This window comes from Eptatretus burgeri, chromosome 1 (assembly GCF_056783735.1).
Source record: "Eptatretus burgeri isolate ZD-2024b chromosome 1, Ebu_testis_v1, whole genome shotgun sequence".
Lineage (NCBI taxonomy): Eukaryota > Metazoa > Chordata > Myxini > Myxiniformes > Myxinidae > Eptatretus > Eptatretus burgeri.
The window spans coordinates 36,730,600-36,748,864 of record NC_140961.1 but is presented as its reverse complement, the minus strand read 5'-3'; the positions used below and the strand labels follow the sequence as shown (position 1 = coordinate 36,748,864).

General features: G+C 44.5%; 1 long non-coding RNA gene across 1 annotated transcript; it reads right to left on the bottom strand.

Moving 5' to 3' along the window:
* Positions 1-767: 767 nt before the first annotated feature.
* Positions 768-17,556, bottom strand: LOC147034250 (uncharacterized). The gene is made up of 3 exons (XR_015059653.1): positions 17,414-17,556; positions 5,642-5,928; positions 768-1,007 (listed from the first exon to the last, which is right to left on the bottom strand). It is a non-coding gene; the product is annotated as an uncharacterized LOC147034250 (long non-coding RNA).
* Between the last annotated feature and the right edge of the window lie 709 nt (positions 17,557-18,265).

The window sequence follows — 18,265 nt, the reverse complement described above, 5'->3', positions numbered from 1 at the left end:
ACCATTCGCAGCTCGAGCCGAGCAACTGGCTCAAGTTCCTTCCAAAACAAAGCAGCTCGAAGCAAAAAGCTCTCCCGAGCCAAGCAGAAGCCGAAGCTCATTGAACCACCAAAGCAAAAAGCCTCCAAAAAGCCTCCTCCCGAGCCAGGCCGCAGCCGAAGCTCACTGAGCCAGCTGAAGCAAAAAGCTTCCGAAGGCCTCAACCCTAACCCAAGCCAAACAGGACCCGAAGGTCTGCTGAACGACAACCCTCAACTCCCTTCTCCAACTCAGCCTACGAACAAAGAAAGGATCTCTTCCTTATCCTCTTCCGCCCTTCCCCCGCTCTCGGCGTGACTCATGACACATGCCCTCGTGCTCCATCCCCCGCTCAACCACGGGTGGGAGGGAGTTGTTGACATCATGAATCACGGGACGGCAGGGTTCTTCTTCCTCTTCGCAGAAGAGGGGGAGGGATGTCTCCATTGTTCGTTCCCTAGCTATTAAATCGATCCGCAGAGCATCTAATGGATTTCTGAACATTTAAACAATGAAAGGTGAGCTATCTCGGGAACAAGCACTTATCGACATAGCTGACGAAAGGAACCTGTATGTTGTGTGCAATCAAACTCCAAATTCGTAACAATATATATATATATATATATATATATATATATATATATATATATATATATATATATATATATATATATATATATATATATTTTTTTTTTTTATACATATAAACAGTACGGTGGATTTTCCACCAAAAGATAATAAATCAGCAGGAGAAGCCTCACCAAAATAATTGCCTATCATATCACACACATCTTGTACTTTTTAATTTCTGTTCCTCATACAAACGCATACACCCAAACACACACACCAAAACAGACAAACACACAAACAAACAAAGATGAATACATATTCTCCGTCCACCGAACAAAGTTTCTCACCTCTCTTCATTGATGCAATGCTTCAAAGGCACTTTGCATCCTCCGTTTTTTCTCATGGACAGAGTTTATCATCTAGGAGACAAAATGAAAAGTGCATCATTAACATTAAAACCACAAGCACAGAAGTTTCACAAAAATTTAACTCTTGCGATTGTCATGTTTCACATAAACTGTTCGAATTTTTGAATGGACCATCCTTTTCCAATGAATACTAAACCAACTTATTAGTTTGTACCACAGGACACTCAGTGAAGCACATTTAACAGCATAAATTTCATTAAAAGGCCTTCTGAGCCCGACCGAGTCAGTTCCCAAATTTAAAAAAAAACCCACCAAGGATTACAAATTGGTTTGAAGAACCTCGTGCCAAAGGGAGGTTTTATTACGAGTTATCAGATGAAGAATAAAGTCACATGGATATGGAATCGACATCTGACGCCATTATGCCAGGCATTGTTGTTGACTGTGCTTGCAGATACGTTTTTGGCGGACTGATCTTGCTGAAACTTTGGATATGCCCAACAGTTTGGAACATAATGGAAAAAGTATCACCTTGAGAAAGTAAAAGTTTTTGGAATATTTTGGTGACCTCATCCTCCATATTTAATGTGTTGACCTATGTAAATATCCTGAAATGGAATCAACTACAAGGGACCATCGTAAATCAACTACATCCATCCATTGGGACCAGACTCTGTGCAGAGCGTTGGTGCTGCCAAAGCAGTCTCCGAGGCGATTGGGCACAATCCTGGATGGGTCGCCACTCCAACACAGGATACCAGCAAGCTGGCACTGATTTTGCCGACCCCAGAAGGATGACACGCAGTCAACTCCACCTGGTAATAAATCAACAGCCAAGCAGGATTTGAACTCAGGATCCGAGGATCCTAAGCCCAGGCATACAAGGGACCCATGATGATGCTTAAAGTCAGCATCCCATGTTTTCCTCCTGGACAATATGAAGCGGCATCTCAGCCAACATCCATTTGTGGATTTCTTTGTAACTGTCATCCTCTTTCCACAAAAAAGGTTGATGACACCTTGGTGTTCAATTACAACAGGACGTATAATATTATAATGTGAAACATTCAATAACATCAAATTCATTTTATCAATGGCATCGAACAAGCATGTTTGAAAGTTTCCAATTACACTGAACAACAAATTTCAAAAATTTTTTTTACTGGAGATCTGTAAAGTGATTAAGACTAATTTGGGTACGCTGATTTCAAAAATCATAACCGTTTTGCTGTATCACGTCAGGATTTTCAGTAACAGAAATATTCCCATTGCCTAGAAGTCAGGATTTCAATGAAATTTACAAAAATTCATTTATTCATTTATTTCATCATGAATGCTTCAAAATTATAGAAATTACACAAAAACTCCACTAGAATGTAATTAAAAATGCTTTAGGCATTTGGCTTTGCGTTTGTGCTGCTCTGTGTCAGTTTCACGATGCAGGAACCAGCATAAATCGCCCATCATGTTCGGGTTGTGCCGCCCTTGGTAACGCGTCTCCATGAGTGAAATCTCTTGGTGGAATCGCTCGCCGTGCTCGTCCGAGACTGCTCCCAAGTTGGCAGGGAAGAAGTTCAGGTGCTGGTGTAGGAAATGGATTTTCAGGGACATCCTGGAGCCAAGTTTCCTGAAGGACTCCAGCAGCTGCTGCACTATTTCTTCATAGTTGTCCGCGTGCTCGTTCCCCAAGAAGTTGTCCGTCACAGCTTTGAAGCTCCTCCACGCTGCCAGCTCTTTGGGGTTTAGAGTTGTCAGAAAAGTTTCGTCCTTCATAATCTGTCGGATTTGCGGTCCAACAAAGACACCAGCCTTGATCTTGGCCTCCGACCAAGGTGTTGCCAAACTTTTCCTTGAGGTATAAAAACCCACGCCCATTCAGATCCATTGCCCGTACAAAACTTTTCATCAAGCCGAGCTTTATGTGGAGTGGTGGAAGGAAAACCTTGGCTGGGTCGACAAGGGCGACATGCTTCACGTTGTGTCGACCAGGTACATGCTCTTTTCGCTCTTCCCAATCTTTCTTCGTCCAGTGATTCTTGTCGTCTCTGCTATCCCAGAGACAAAGGAAGCACATGTATTTCGTGTAGCCTGACTGCAGCCCTAACAACAGCGCCACCACTTTCAAGTCTCCGCAGATGTGCCAGTTGAAGTCATTGTACTTGATGGAATCAAGCAGCTGCCGCATAGTCTCATAGGTCTCTGTCATGCCGAACGCGTGAGCCAGTGGGACTGATGGTTTCTCGTTGCCATTGTGGAGCAAAACAGCCTTCAAGCTGTTCTTCCCCGAGTCGATGAAGAGGCGCCAGTCTGCAGGATCGTGATCACACCCAAGTTCTTTCAACAGACCGTTGATGTCACTGCAGAATGCCATCGTGTCTTCCATCTCAAAGAACTCAGCCATGTCTCTGTGACGTGCTCTGAACAAGGATATCTTGGTGTTAGGTTCAAGTAGATTCCACTGCTGCAGCCTTGATCCAAGCAGCTCTGCCTTCGCCTTTGACAGCGAGAGATCTCTTACAAGATCATTTAAGTCTCCCTGGTTCAGAAGGTGTGATTCTTGAGTGTCGGGTTCAAAAGGTTCATCATCACCATCCTCTTCACCACTGCTTACAGCTATGTTCTGATCAGCTGGAGGTGTTGGAACGGGGTTCTCGTCATCATGAGGCACAGGTTTATGAGCAGAGACGCAGTCAGCGTACTTGATGTGACCTTTATTCTTCTTGTTGAAGCCGGCGATGCTTGTGCAGCAGAAATAACAATCATCATGATGATTCTGCGGCTCACGCCATATCATGGGCACCGCAAATGGCATGCTCGCGCGCTTGCCCACCAACCACTGAGTCAAGGTTGTGTGACAGCTTGTGCAGCAGATGTGTGGTGCCCAGCTCTGTTCTTGGTCCCCCACCTTACACCCGAAGTAGTGAAAGTAGGCGGCCTTCATTTTCACTGCTGTAGATATACTTCGCTGTTGATCTTTTTTGGTATACCGACCACAGACATAACAGAAGTTGTCAGGATGATTGGTACAGGAACGCCTACTCATCTTTATCTGAAAGAAAGAAATATAACACAAGTTAACAACAATTGTACGAAATAGACATGTTAAAGACATATGTAAATTTCATTGAAATCCTGACTTCTAGGCAATGGGAATATTTCTGTTCCTGAAAATCCTGACGTGAAACAGCAAAACGGTTATGATTTTTGAAATCAGCGTACCCAAATTAGTCTAAATCACTTTACACATCTCCAGTAAAAAATTTTTGTTGTTCAGTGTTATCAAACTTCCTAGCTCTTGGGTGACAACAAATCCTGCATTCCTCAAACATTTAACGTTAGTCGTATGTGTGTGTACACACACACACACACACACACACACACACACACACACACACACACACACACACACACACACACACACACACACACACACACACACACACACACACACACACACACACACACACACACACACACACAATCATCATCATTTGACTATATTTGGAATGTAGAAACATGTCACTTGTCCATTTCGAAGGAAATGCAACTTCAGATAAGATTTACGATCTTTTTGGAGACTATGACACGCTTGCATGCAACATCATTGGTAATTCTTCCTTTCAAATTAGTTCTTCAAAAATTGCTTATGGAGTTTGGCGAAACATTTTACAGATGCGATAATATCTTCATCGTTGAAATTTTAAGATGTGCAGAGCAGAAAACGGAAAAGCATAATCAACCTGAAGTTTCATCAGAAACAAAGGACAAGTTCGTCTTTCAGCTGCTCCCGTTAGGGGTCGCCACAGCGGATCATCCGTTATGATCCGCATACTGATTTGGCATAGGTTTTACGCCCTTCCTGACGCAACCATGGTCACCTCCTTATGACACAGGGATAAGGATTGGGTTTCGCCATGATTCCGGGCTGCCCTACAGCCTCTCAGAGCACAGCCCAGCACAGGGCTCCCGTCCTCAAGCGATCCTCCAACCCAAGCGTCCGAGTAGCCGGATTACAGGCGCACGCCACTATGCCCGATAAACAAAGGACAAGGTCAGGGGGTAAAAAAAAAAAAAAAAAAAAACATTTGAGACTTTGATGGGAAGTCATTCACTGTTGTTGGTTTGCTGATATAAGAAAATTACTTTCACCTCGAAGAGTACAAGTTCCACTTCGTGGCTGAGAGGGTAAAAGATCTCTCATGACGGAGAAAACTAGAATGGCACTCGGAAGAGAGCATACCTCCGCCATGCTGAACAGTTTACGTTTTATATCCCACCGATAGGCGGTATTTGCATCCGGACCTTAACCAAAATCTAATCAGCTTGTTCTTATCACACACCAAACCTGTCCACCAAGTTTAGTCCAAATCCATCCACAACATTTCAAAATATCGTGCTATACTGTGTTGTGTATCATTTTTGGGGTTCTCTCTTAATGATGAAGAATCATTTAAAAATTAAAAAAAATTCTCATATCCAAATGCGGAGCCTGATTTTCAACAAAATCGAATAAATTTGTCCTCATCACACACCCAACCTGTTCACTGAATCCATCCATAACTTTTTTAGATATCCTGTGCTCAGAGCCAGGCAGCCAGACAGCCAGGTGAAAACAACCTCCTTCCACCTTCAATGATGGAGGTAATAAAGCTACCAAGGAGAAAACATGCATTGAGAATACTCACGCCATGAATGGTGGGGCACACTAATCCTGCAGGGATGCACTCGTGGTCTCCGTTGACATAGTGCTGGATAACAGTGATGCAATATTGCTCAAGGTTGTTTGTGTGATCCAAGGTCCATTGAAAAATTGCTGTACTTTTGAAGAGCTGCTGCTTGTCAACGGTCTCATTGCCATGATGATAAAGAGGTTAACTTGGATGCCAGACATGAAGTTGCATAGAGTGTCTGCCGAATTGTCATCAATATTGTGTGCGTCATCCACGAAGAAGACAACATGTGTTTCAAAAATCTGAAAAGGTACAACAACACGAGTTATTACAAGTTTTATTATTCCATTTATGGTTCTATAGATGTATACAAACAATAAATAAATGTCGTTCAAGTAACATGTCAGTGTCAGAAGCTGTCAGGTGGTCTGTTGTGACAAATTTTTAATTTTTTCCTCAGATTTAAGGTAATATTAAAAACTCTGTTCCTTCATTGTTTCTGATAACAGCAGATCAATTACAGGGAACTTAGTTTGCACTCTGTTCCTGACGATGCCCAAATAAAGACAAAAGCAACAGACCAGAGTTATCCTGTATGTGCCAATACCTTGTGAAATCCTTGTTCAGCTGTTAACACTGCTTCCAGGAGTACAATCCTGAGGCTACCCTGCAGTTTGTGAATGCCAGTGAATGTTGCTTCAAACTGCTGATGAATCTTTTTTTTTCAAAGGGAATGTCTAACTTTATGGAGCTCACAATTCTTTTTCACGAAGTACAACTCTGGAACATATCATTGTTCCATGTCTACTATCACCTTTGAAATTTGTTAAATTTATGGAGAACATGGTGCTTGAAGTTGGATTGAAAATTGAAACCAACTTCGGAATCAACTCACTGATACTCAGAGGTGATGTCGATATGATGAACACTCCAGTAAATTCACTCATCCATCAGCATGCAGCATGTGGTAACAGGTTTTGCATCATTGCTGGGAGTAATGCTTTGCCCCTTTGTTGGTTACGGCAAGATTTTATAATTTGTTCAGGGTTTTCAGCAGCCTGATGTTGGCTTAGTGGTTAGAGTGGCTGACTTGGGATCTTAGGCTCCTGAGTTTGAGCCCTATTGGCCGCTGAATTAACACCAGGTGGAGTTGACTCAGCCTGTCATCCTTCCGAGGTCAGCGAAATGAATACCAGTGTACTGGTGGAGGGGCACAGCATCAGCGGCATAGTCGCGCCCCAACAAAATGAAAGCTACCCGGCAGCAAAGCTGCCATACACAAGAAGAAGAAGGGGTTCCAGCTACAACCCACCCCCTCTTCGAAAAAGCCACTGTGCGATCATAAAGATACACTAACCAACACTAGTAGATGGGACATCAAGTTTAACGCCCATCAGAGGGACAGCACACACACCGACGCCTCGCCCTTCATGTGAAACACCAGGATGACACTTTATAGGTGCATCAGGATTCAAACATGAGCTCGACATCAAAAAGGTAAGTGCGCCAACATCTGCGCAATCATGCAAGACCCTTGTGTAATAGCATGGTTCATTTTGTGGTGGAAGGAAAAAAAAAAACTGGAGTAATTTGACTGCGCGCAGCCAACGGGTATGCTCCGCTCTCCTGCACAAACACTTGAGTATTGACATATTTCACCCTTGACCTTTATCATATCTGGCCCAAAATCTAATCAGTTAATTGCCCTGTGTAACTTTACGTTTCCACCATGTTTGATGAAATTCTGTCCAATATTTTTTGAGTTAGGGCGTAAAGAGTAAAATTTCAGAGTTTGACCTTGACCTTTGACCTTTATCGCATCTGGCCCAAAATCTAATCACTTAATTGCCCTGTCTAACTTTACCTTTGCACAAAGTTTGATGAAATTCTACAATTTGCTTCTTGAGTTATCGCGTAAACGAAAATCGGGACGGACGGAAAATCTGGAAAAATAATGCCTCCGGCACCCTTGGTGCGGAGGTATAAACATAATAATAAAATTAAAATAAACAAAAGAGAAAGTAAGCTGTCTATAATTCCAGCAATCTCTGTGCGTCTGTGACCGCTGTTTCTCGACAACCGCCGGTCGGATCTCATTGAAACTTGCCAGGAATATTGCTGGGGATCTGAGTATGTGCCTTTTCAAGGTTTGATATTAATCGGACAAGTGGTTCCCAAGTTATGGCCATTTATTGACCAAACAAATGACAGGACACGTTGCTGCGTAGGCGTGGCCGATGGGGAAAGGGTGCCATTTAGTTACCAATGACAGGATACGTTGCTGCGTAGGCGTGGCCGTTGGGGAAGAGATCCTCAGCCGCATTCCCCATTACGGGTTACAATGTACGGACTTCCGGATAGTGATGACTTACTGTATTCTAATAATTTCTCGATTTCTTATGCGCATTTATAGATAAACAGAATGCCCCAATCCAGTCATCGTTTACGAGAGCGAAGGAACGGCCTGTGTGATTGTTTGAAAGTTTTTTTTTTCAACGTACGGCCACGCACGTACAGGAACACGAGAGCGAAGGAACGGCCTGTGTGGTTGTTGTTTCTGGCACACGGTTTGAAAGTTTTTTATTTTTATTTTTTGCACATACGGCCACGTACGTACGGGCACATGAGAGCGAAGGAACGGCCTGTGTGGTTGTTGTTTCTGGCATGCGGGTTGAAAGTTTTTTTTTTTTTGCACATACGGCCACGTACGTACGGGCACGTGAGAGCGAAGGAACGACCTGTGTGGTTGTTGTTTCTGGCATGCGGGTTGAAAGTTTTTTTTTTTTTTTTTTTTTTTTTTTTTTTTTTTGCACATACGGCCACGCATGTACGGCCACGCACGTACGGGCATGCACTCGTATTTTACAATTCTACCTTAAATCATTGTTTTGCAGGAGTATCATGAAGTCTGTGGTGCAGCAACTGGCATGATGTCTGTGGTGTAGCAAATAGTTGGCGTGATGTATGATTGAGGCAAATAAAATAATTGATAAAAGTAAATTGGGATAGAATCGGCAACAAAGAGGAGGCACAAAGATTCACTTTCCATGAGAGAAGGGTAAGGTCGTGCGATTCATTTTATAGGAGGGCACATTTCCACAATTATTGTATACAAGCAGAGGTACCCACATCTTGTGCTGAAGGAATTTAGAGTTCAGAAAAACAGAGCCAGGTAAGATGTATAATTCCAAAGAATTAATCACATAATTTAGCAGGCAAAACGAAAATGATAACTGGAAGGGCACTCGGTAGAGTGTATACCTCTGCCACACAATGCCTGATCCATTTGAACATACCTGGGCCAATAATTTTTTGAAATATGCTATATATTGGTTTTGCCTGCTCTCTCAATGGTGAAGGAATCACTGAAATGTTTTTTTGTTTTTTATAATTCTCGGTCTGGATCTGTATTTTCACCAAAATCTAATTTTGTCAGGTCAAGTCAGATTATATCTGTGACTTGCTACAGGGACCAATGTAAACCTGTAGTAACCTGTTTCATGGTCGGGTTGTTGACGACTAAAAACTCTCCCCCACCAAGTTTCTTGGTGAGGAGGGTGTATGATATGGACACCCAGCAGGATTAAAAACAAAACCCGTCAAAGGGAGGAGGACATCCTTGTGAGCCAACGGCCATCCATATATCATGCCCCACTGTGTCTGTGGAAATCCTCCTGCAGTTGGGTTACTTTTTATTCAGAGGTTGGTGGCAGGATTTGCACTCTGGCCACCGTAAAACACTTCATCACGCAAAGCATACGAAAAGCACAAAATATGTCTGAAAACCGACTCTGCAGGAGTCCCTCCTGTGCAGCTGCCCTCCGCAGGGAAGCTCAACAGATGCCGGGATTGGGGCAAAGCCTTTGGGACCCCCAATCTTTGATGATCGGAGGAAAACCATGGGGTAACCTTCCTGGAACAGATTGCAGAAGTGTGCGGAGGGGTTGTGCTGAGGTGTCATCCACCAGACGGCGGTCTCCTTGGGTTAACCTGAGGCGGTCCCTTTGGGTGGGTGTCTGGAATGTCCCATGCTAAGGAGAGGATGATCACCTGTATCTGTTATCATCTGAGCTGATGCGTTTGAACATTGGTGTTCCTGCACTCTGAGGTTCGGAGACCGGATTGCAGCGAGATCATACCAGGTGGTTACACCTACTATTCGTCTGGTCAATCTGATGGTTACCATGGCCAAGGAGTTGCTGTAGCTGTGTACAATATGTCTACTCCATTGATAATTGAGGCAACACCGGTCAACAAGCGTATTATGAGACGAAGGATTCATCAGTCTTTGGGTGTCATTTCCCTGGTCTCTGGATATGCTCCGACTGAGGTGAGTGATGTCACCGTGAAGGATGCATTCTATGCCACGCTCCAGTGTGTGGTTGATCAGTGCCCCAGGTGAGATACTCTCCTCATCTTGGGGGATTTCAATGCATCAACTGGAACTGATAAGGATGGTTATGAGACATGTGTTGTTCCCCATTGGTCTGGAACAGCAAACCAGAATAGCACCAAGTTCCTTAACTTTGCAAGAAGTCATGGACTTCGGGTGGCTGCTTCATTGTTTCAGCGCCCACAGGCTCATCGCTGGACTTGAAATTCCAACGCCGGAAGTGTGGCAAAGGAGATTGACCATGTGCTCGACGATGGTCACTGGAGGATGATCCAGAACTGCAGGTTCTACAGGGGTGCTCAGTTCCTCAATACCGACCACATGTTTGTGGCAGCAACTCCGAAGTTGCAGCTTAAATCCTGGAGAATGGTATCATCCGAGCATAGGCTAGATGTTGGCAAGCTCAAGGATGAGAGAGTAGCTGAGGAGTTTGCGAACAGGCTGAGTGGACATTTGGGGTGTCTGGGTGCTTTGGGGGGTCCTGAAGAGTTATGGATTACCTTCAAGAACACCGTCCTTGATGTTGCCGGTGGATGTCTTGGAACTCACCGCAAGGCAAAGAAGAATTTTGTCTCTCAAGGGACACTGGATACCATTGACCAGAGTCGCAGGGCCAGGCTGAATGGCAGAGCTGAACTGTTCAGGGAGATGAGGCATAAAACTGTACGTGCACTAAGGGTGGACAAGGAGGCCTATGTACGAGGAATCTGTGAGGGGGTAGAGCATCACCTGTGGACAGGTGATTCTCGTCCCGCTTTCAGGGGAATTCGCGCATTGCGTTCATCCAAGCCCATCCCTCGGAGCACTGCAGTTAGAGCAGAGAGTGGTAGGCACTTAACAGAGGAGTCTGAAGTGAAGGCCCGCTGGGCCGGTTACTTTGAGCGGTTGTACCAGGCTGATCCACCAGCTGTCGAGTTGGACGTCAATGGTGTTACAATCCCTGTTGCTGACCCTCCAATCAATTGTGGTCCACCTTCGCTTGTGGAAACACGGGCTGCGGTGAACCGGTTGAAACAGGGTAAAGCTCCAGGGATCTGTGGCATCCATGCTGAACTTCTCAAGGTTGGTGGAAATGCTGCACTCGTGTCGTTGCCTGCAGTTTTGTGCTCTGCCAAGAACACAGGCATCATCCCGACTGATTGGAAGAGGGGCCTTGTTGTCCCTCTCTGGAAAGGGAAGGGTGATCGCCAAGATGCAAGAACTACCGAGGGGTGACGCTGTTCTCAGTGCCGGGCAAGGTCTTTGCTCGGATATTTCTTGATAGGGTTCGCCACCATCTGCTTGAGCACCAGCGTCCAGAGCAGTCAGGCTTTACACCAAAGAGGTCAATGATTGACCATATCCTTGCTCTTCGTGTCCTCACCGAACGCAGTCGAGAGTTTTGGCAGGGGCTACTTGCAGCCTATGTTGATCTCTGTAAAGCATTCGATTCAGTGAATCGGGATGCCCTCTGGAGGATTCTTGGTCTTCATGGGGTGCCACCAAAACTGATCGATCTGATGTTTGAACTCTACTCTGATACTGAGAGTGCTGTGAAGTGTGGTGGTACCATCTCTGACTTATTTCCAGTTGTTACCGGAGTTCATCAGGGGTGTGTACTGGGCCCCACACTTTTCAGGACATGTATGGACTGGATTTTAGGGAGGATGTCGGAAAGATCAAGCTGCGGTGCATCGTTTGGGAATGTCAAGATCTCGGACCTTGATTTCGCAGATGATGCAGTCATCTTTGCGGAGACTTTAGATATCCTTTTGGGGGCCCTCGAGGTGCTGAATGAGGAGTCGGAGCCGCTGGGATTACGGGTTTCTTCGGTCAAAATTAAGATCCAGGCTTTCAATGACATCTTAGATGCTGCTGTGCTGCCTGTGCCTGTTTGTGGTGAGGATGTTGGGGTCATGGAGAGATTCACTTACCTTGGCAGTGATATTCATGTCTCTGCTGGCTGTGAGTCAGAGGTCAATAGATGTCTGGGTCGGGCCTGGGGAGTCATGGATTCACTGGATAATGGGGTGGGGCGCTGCCGATACCTGTGCAGGAGGACGAAAGTCAGAGTCTTCAGGTCCTTGGTACTTCTAGTCTTGCTCTATGGATGCGAGACTTGGACTCTGACCAAGGATCTGAGATGGAGACTTAATCCCTTTGGTACCAGGTCTCTTCGGAGAATCCTTGGCTATTGCTGGTCAGATTTTGTGTCCAACGAGCGGTTGCTGAGAGAGACTCGGATGAGATTTGTTACCTGCATGGTCCGTGAGCGTCAGTTGCGGCTGTATGGACATGTGGCTCGTTTTCCTGACGCTGATCCTGCTCACCAGATTCTCTCAGCAAGGGAGTCATGTGAGCGGAGGAGGCCTATGGGCCGACCACGTGCATCGTGGTTGCAGCAGGTTGACCAGCATCTCAAGGAGATGGGGATGGGCCTGGCATCTGCCTGGGGGAAGGCCAGACAGAGGCCCCTGGAGTACCGGCGGAAAGTGGACGCAGCGACGCGCTGTTGTGGCACATGCTCCCATACCTGACCTGACCAAAATCTAATCAGTTCATCCTTGTTACACACTCAACCTGCCCACAAAATTTCACCCGAATCCATCCACAACCCTGAGATATTTGCACGCAATCAAACAGATAAACAAACAAACAAGTCGGTAGGCGGCCATGGATCGCCGAGCATCCGATGACCTTTGACCCCTGATCTGAGTTAATCTAGTACTAAGTACTTGCGAAATTGCAATCGAATCGGTTAACCCGTGTATGAGCAAGGGGGCTTTGAATGGTCATTTTGCCCGAACAATGCACTCATTGACCTTTGACCCCTGACTTAGCCGAGATAGGTCAATATGTCCTGAAGAAAAGTTGTAGTACCCATTGAGTACTCTGTACCTATGAACTTTCATTTTTATCGGTTAACCCGTGTAGAAGCAAGGGGGATTTGAAGGGTCATTTTGCCCGAAAAATGCACTCATTGACCTTTGACCCCTGACCTAGCCAAGATAGGTCAATATGTCCTGAAGAAAAGTTGTAGTACCCATTGAGTACTCTGTACCTATGAACTTTCATTCGTATCGGTAAACCTGTGTAGGAGCAAGGGGGATTTGAAGGGTCATTTTGCCCGAAAAATGCACTCATTGACCTTTGACCCCTGACCTAGCCAAGATAGGTCAATAAGTCCTGAAGCAAAGTTGTAGTACTAATTCAGTACTATGTACCTATGAACTTTCATTCGTATCGGTTAATCCGTGTAGGAGCAAGGGTGCCTTGAATGGTAATTTCGCCCGAAAAATGCACTTATTGACCTTTGACCCCTGACCTACCCGAGATAGGTCATTATGCAATTGAGCAAAGTTGTAGTACTCATTATGATCTAGAAGCATGTAAAGATTCATTTGATTCGGTTCAACCGTCTTGGAGCTAGTGTACTTTGAATTTTCAGCGGGAATGCTCAATGGCCCTCGGACACCCAAGTTGAGAGGGTTACCATTTGGAAACTGTAAGATATAGGAAAAAATGGATGTCATATAGCGGATAGAGAATCACCTTCTGATTCTGCATACCAAATCTCATCGAGTTCCATCTCCTGATAACTACTCGGTATTAATTTGAATGAAAAGTACTGAAAATGCGGTTTGATATCGGAAATCCCCAAAGTTTGAGGGGGTGCTCTGGGTGAACAAAGATATAAATCGAAAATCCGGCTCGATTGTTTGTGCACAATGCATTCCAGATGATTAGTGTGAATTTTCATGACCATCTGACCATAACCCGAGGAGGAGTAGCATTTGGTGCGAAGGCACCTCCTGTTCTCGCATATTATCGATTTTTGCCCTTTGACTCCTGACCGAAGCAATATCGGTCAATATGTCATGAGGCAAAGTTGTAGTACTCGTTGCGTGCTATGAACCTGCAAAGTTTCATTCGGATCGATGCACTCACCTGGTCACTAGGGGGCCTTCAATTTTCACCAATTTTCGGGCATACCCCATTTGTTGGGGGTGCTGCGGGTAAACAATTCCATATAACACAAAAACTGGAATATATTTGGTAGAGCATCACCTGTAGATGATGCAGGCCAAATTTCATAAGCCTACGTGGGATAATGGCTTTCGGAATTGATTTCGCGTGAACGGTACCGATTTTGATGGGTTTTCAGTTGTTGCAAGGGAACTAAAGCGTCCCGAGCAACCATCACAATTTCCAAAGCATGAGGTCAAAAGATGTACCTACCACCCAAGTTTGGTCAAAATCGGCCCACATTTACTACCAATTATACTGATGACAAACAAACAAACATCCAAACAAACAGACATAATTACTGACAATAAGGGTCACCTATTTCGGCGACCCAACAGAGACACAGGGGTGAAAATATTGTTGCGGGCCGGGTGTCGGCCGTGAGCACGACCACGAGATGGAGCCGTAGAGTCGACTCCGCCGATCACCCGGAATTTAGATCGGACTTCTTCGGAAAACTCCGAAAAGTACGGGTCCCTTATCAGACCGTGAAGCGTCAATATTTCTACCACGTAGGACAGGGTTATTTGCCAATTTTCTAAATACCTTGATATCCAGGTGGCGATTTACCGAGTCTCCACACCCTCGACGGCACCCGTACGGAACGAGCCGCCAGCGTACTCGAACCTTGTGTGACCCGAGCGGATGGTCACCGAGATCCGTCGGTCCAAAGGTCCCCTTTACAGCGGCAACAGCCTGGCTAATTTTCCAACACGCCCCGTGTTAAACCAATGGGGGAAAGGTCACGAACGAGCTGATACATTTCACAAATGGGGATATTTATTAAACAATAGGGAAATGAGGGGAGCACGTAAGGGCAGAGTTATCCGACGATAAGAAATGCAGTCAATGTACAAGCAAAAAGCACTTAACAGTTGCTACTTATAGACGGGCCCACACACACAGACACACACACACACACACAGAAATGGACCCCAATGGTCTTTATTGAAGTCTTCCAGCTCGAGGAAAGGGAGCTGGAGACCAGAGCCAGCGCTTGGACCTGTCCACCTTGTGTGGTCTTCGACGGGCTCGACGGGACTCGAACCCGCAACACGATGCCACTCCAAGCACCAGGGATGGAGGAAAAGCGTCGGACGCCAGGTGGACGAGACGAGAGACGACCCAAGCACTGCCAAGCTGACCAGACCAGACGAGTCGATCTCCGGCACCTCGAACCCGATCGCCCAACCCTGACGCTCTTTCCAAGGCCCTGGCGTTTCTTATATTGCATTTCTCCTGCGGGCTGGGGTGTCGTGGGAAGGATCGCCGTCTGAGACGTCTCGCCTCTCATTGGTCGAGAGGCTGTGGGAAAGTTCGCCGTCTGAGACATCTCGCCTCCCATTGGTCTGGGGTTCATGGGAAAGTCGATGTCTGAGACGTCTCGCCTCTCATTGGTCGCGGGGAACATTCCATCTCTCTGGGGCCGAGTCGGAGCTCTGGTGGCCGAGGAAACTCCGCCCACGTACGTGGTCGAACGCACGAAGACAATGGCATCGGTGTGATGAAGCGAGGTGAAGGCGTGTTGTTGTAAACGAATCTCCGCAGCGCACACACGTAATTCCCGTTAGACACAGGTAGGGGGCCCTAACTATAAACACACACTCACCGATATAACTGTTCTATAGGGACCCTGGCTGTTGTGTGCAATGGGTTCCAGATTCTAACAATATAACCTCCTTCCACCTTCAGTGGCAGAGATAATAATGTAACCATCAATACAATATATACAATTTTTAATCCATAATAATATGTCAGTGTGTGTAATCAGTCATTGTGTGTGTGTCTCCTCAATAACTCCAAAACCATGAAATCTTGCAGCCTGAAACTTTGCTTGCATACTTGGGGAACTCCGAGGGAGCGCATGAGTGAAACTTGAGTGTTTGACTTCATTAAAACACCCCTTTTGAAGATAATTAATAACCTTATTTAACATATCCCTTATCAGGCGCATCCTCCGATACTTCGCTCTCGATGAGTTCTAAAGGTTACCTCACAGGGGTCTTAATTTGTCATTTTGTTCGGCATGCTCAACAATGTCTCGAGTTGGAACAGGCCACAATGGTTTATCAAGGATAAAGCAGTCAAAATATACATTTTTTCCACTTTGCTCATTCACATCATCGAATGCCTCATCTACATGCGTACGGATAGCTGTATACATCGCTTTTGTAAGACCTTTAGTTCTCAAAGGAAGAGCTTGGAGCAATTTCATGCATTATATGATGTGATTTTCCACGATCAACTCTCACGGACCAATCCAAGTATGTAATCGAAATGTAATTTGAGTTTGGACAATCAGATCATGTGGACTAAATAACTCAATCTGCAGTGAAATCTATAAATGTTCAGAAATCGCCGAGGTTTAGTTTTTTGCGGGTATCTGCCATTACCAACCGTTCCTTAGCAACCATTTAATTGGAGTGCCTGCTTGAGTGCTTAAGTCACTTTCCGAGCACCCTCCAGTCGATAGAGGTGCAGTTCGTGTTCCGTTCAGGATGTACAGTCGGCATTTGCTCCAAGGTGAAGGTACATATGGGTAGATTTGGATCGGTAAAGGGATAATCCGTGAGTGTGTGCGCATACCTGCATGCTTGGTTTCAGGTGTTGTGGTGGCAAAGTTTCATCCCTAATCTTATGATAATGATGGGTGGTGGAGGTTTTAACTTTTAACCTCAGCAGCATGTGAGTGATCACGTTTTCCTTTGTCCTCGTGACGGATATTTTATATGAACCAGGTGTACTTTATCAAAGTTATATGGTTTCCCTTTGTGAGTATCAAAGCAAAATATATTTGATGACACCCGATTTCCAAGCGGTTTGCCGTATTAACGAATTTTCGAAATTACGGAGCCAAATTTTTTCCACCAGTCATATGCAGCTGTTGATAAAGATTAATGTTTATGCACATCTTCCCAGAAACGTCGGCAATGCAACGTTGTTTTAAAAATTCGTTTCTTAAAATTCCCCCAAAATAAGGGTGAAAGCTACTCAAGGTTTCGGGTTGTCTGCAGTACGTATGGTAGTCGGTAATCATGCTGATGCCACTTTGCTTGTTCCTGAAAAATTGCCAATATCGGCCAAGCACATTTTTCAGTATATATGTATGTGTATATATATATATATATATATATATATATATATATATATATATATATATATATATATATATATATATATATATATATATATATATATGTGTATATATATATATATATATATATATACATATACATATACATATACATATACATATATATTTGTTATAATAATAACACATTTTAAAAATAATATGTAATAAGTTACTGGGCCCTTTGTACAATTTCATGTTTTTATAGAAAAACTACAACAGTTCAATCAGGAGCAGAATCAAAAGGTGTGCATCATACCTGAACCTTCAATGCAAGCACTAAATCTCTTCGGGTGCTGAAGAAGCGCTCATTATGTGCCAACAAATTGTGCATTTCCATCAGCATGTTGGAGTTCTCCACGAGCTCAAGCGATTTTATCCTGTTTCAAACAGAGGACAAGAAACAAACCACACAGAAATGGGAATTGTGAATGCATGTTTTTGATGAACTTGAAAAAGCCATAAATTGTCAACTTCGAAAATAAATAAATTTTAAAAACCACACAACGTTAATGGAGCCTCCATCCATCATATGTACCACCTTTCAATACAATATTGGAAACAGAACCCATTGAAAGAAGAAGTTATAATATTAATGTCGAGGAACAGAAGCTTACGATGTTTTCACCCTGATTTGTTTGTCTGTGAGCAGGATATCTCAAAAAGTCACGGACGGATTTAGATGAATCATGGTCGTCAAGTTGGGTGTGTAACAAGGATGAATCGATTTGATTTATGTGACGATCCTGATCTGGATCTGGATATGGGAATTTTTTAATGATTCTTCAGCATCGAGATACTGGGCCAAAAAAAAAAAAAACAGCACGATATCTCCAAACGTTGTGGACGGATGACTAGTTTGTTTAGGTGACAAGAACAAGGCGATTAGATTTTGGTTAAAGTCCGGTGCAGATCCGGTCGATCAGTGGGATACAATATGTAAACTGTTCAGCCTGGCAGAGGGATGTGCTCTCCAGAGTGCCGTTTTAGTTTGTTATTTGCAAGTACAGTATATTGGTTAGTCTTGTCTGTTATTCTGTCAGTCTGTTTGCATGTCAATTGCCTACAGGTCAAATTTTTACTCCGATCTTCACAAAACGCAACCACCTGC